Genomic DNA, 2,054 nt, shown 5'->3' on the forward strand with positions numbered 1-2,054 from the left:
ATCCAGGACTCCTTCCCATCAGTATCAAGAGCTGGTAGATGGAATTAATAATTCTGAGGCTGCAGGGATGAGGAGGAGGATGATGATGATGGAGTTCCCTTTACCCAAGGCAGGAAGAAAAGCTCATCCTGAATGGAGCACATTGACCTGAACTCAACAAAGCCTTTCGTAATTTGTGCTGGAAGGAAATTCCCATTTTGGAGACCTTTGGAGTCTGGAATGAGCTGGGGGAATTCAATCATAGACTCATGGAATATCCTGGGTGGGAAGAATCCACAGGGATCAGCCAGTCCCACCCCTGGCCCTGCCCAGACCCCCCAGCAATCCCAGCCTGGGCATCCCTGGCAGCGCTGTCCAAACGCTCCTGGAGCTCTGGCAGCCTCGGGGCCGTGCCCATTCCCTGGGAATTTTCAAGGCTTGAGTGTCACAACCTCAGTGAGGACAAATCCAGGGATCTCAGGAGCCAGGGCTTGGAAAAGCAGAGATGTCACAGAGTTCCTCCACGGGGACAGTGAGAGTTTTGTCTGAAGAAAAAGTCCAACATTGTAACCTTGGCTAAAGGAATCGAATACTCTTTGCGTTTGCTTTTAGGTTGAAGCTTTGGTTCATTTCCCTCTTCAGGAACATTTCAAGGCCTTTTCACCCCCTTGCCAAATTCCCGTCCTTTCTTAGTGCTCTTCCCTTTCCCTTTCCCTGCTTTCCACTCTGACCCTTCTCCCCCTTCCTACACTTTTTTCTCCCTTTTCACATTTTGCTTTTTTCTCCTTTTCCCATCTTTCTGCTTTGAATTTTCCCTCTGCTTCTATGTCTGTCTTTCCCTGCTTTCCCCACTGCTTTTCCCTGCTTTCTCTCCCCTGTTGCTTTCCCAGTCTTTCTGCTCTTCTCACTATATCCCTTTCCCTTCCCCTTCCCCTCCCCTTCCCCTCCCCTTCTCCTTCTCCTTCTCCTTCTCCTTCTCCTTCTCCTTCTCCTTCTCCTTCTCCTTCTCCTTCTCCTTCTCCTTCTCCTTCTCCTTCTCCTTTCCTTTTTCTTTTTTCCTTTTTCCCTTTTCCTTTTCCTTTTCCTTTTCCTTTTCTTTTTCCTTCCCTGCTTATTATCTTCCTCTCTTTTTACAGCTTTTCCTGTCTTGTTTTCCCTGCTTTTTTCCTTGCTTTTGTTTTCCTGGCATTCTTTCCCTGTTTTCCTTGCTCCCCGTCCCCTGCTCTTCCCTCCTCTCCCTCCTTCTTCCCCTTTTGGCTTCCTCCCAAGTCTTTCCTTTTTCTCCTTTTTCTTCTTGGTGCTTTCATTTTTTTCCCTGCTTTGACTTTCCCCCCCTTCCTTTGAGTTCTCTTTTCTTCCATTATTTTTTCAGGATCCTTCAACACCGTCCCCCTTTATTTTCATTATTCTTCCCTATATTTTCACTGCCTGTCTTTCCCCACTTTTCCACCTTTGATTTGCATTTGCTTTTCCCCCTTTGCTTTTCCTTCTTTTCCCCCTCTTCTTTCCAATCTTTTCTGTTTCCCCCCTCTTTTTTCTCCATTATTTCAATACTTTTGAGGCGCTTCTGTGCTTCCTTTCAAGTTTCTTCCCCCTTCCTTCTCTGCTTTTTTCCAAATGCTTTCCAGGTGTATTTCTTCTTCCCTTTGCTCATTTTTCCATCCTCTCCTTGCTTTTCCCTGGTTTGACTTCTTTCCCATTTTTCTCCCATCTTTTTCATGCTTTTTCTGGGTAATTTCATTTTTCCCTCTTCTTTTCCTTCTTGCCTTTTCCTTGCTTTTCTATTCTCATATTTTCCTTTCTTTTCATGCTGTTATTCCCACGCCCTCCATCCTTTTCAGTACTTAAAAGAGACTTTTCTCTGCTTTTCAGGTCCTTTCTTTGCTCTTCCCTTCTCTTTTCCCTACTTTTCCTTTCCCATTCCCACTGCCTGCAGTGCTTTGACTTCACTCTCACTGATTTTTCAGGTATTTTCTTTCTTCTCCCCTCATGAAAAGATTCCTTTTTGAAACCCTCTTGATTCCCTTCTTGATCTTTCCCTGCTTTCCTTGCTTTTCTTTTTCCTCTCTCTTTTC

Source organism: Corvus brachyrhynchos, unplaced genomic scaffold (genome assembly GCF_000691975.1).
Source record: "Corvus brachyrhynchos isolate BGI_N302 unplaced genomic scaffold, ASM69197v1 scaffold434, whole genome shotgun sequence".
In the NCBI taxonomy this organism is placed as follows: Eukaryota; Metazoa; Chordata; class Aves; order Passeriformes; family Corvidae; genus Corvus; species Corvus brachyrhynchos.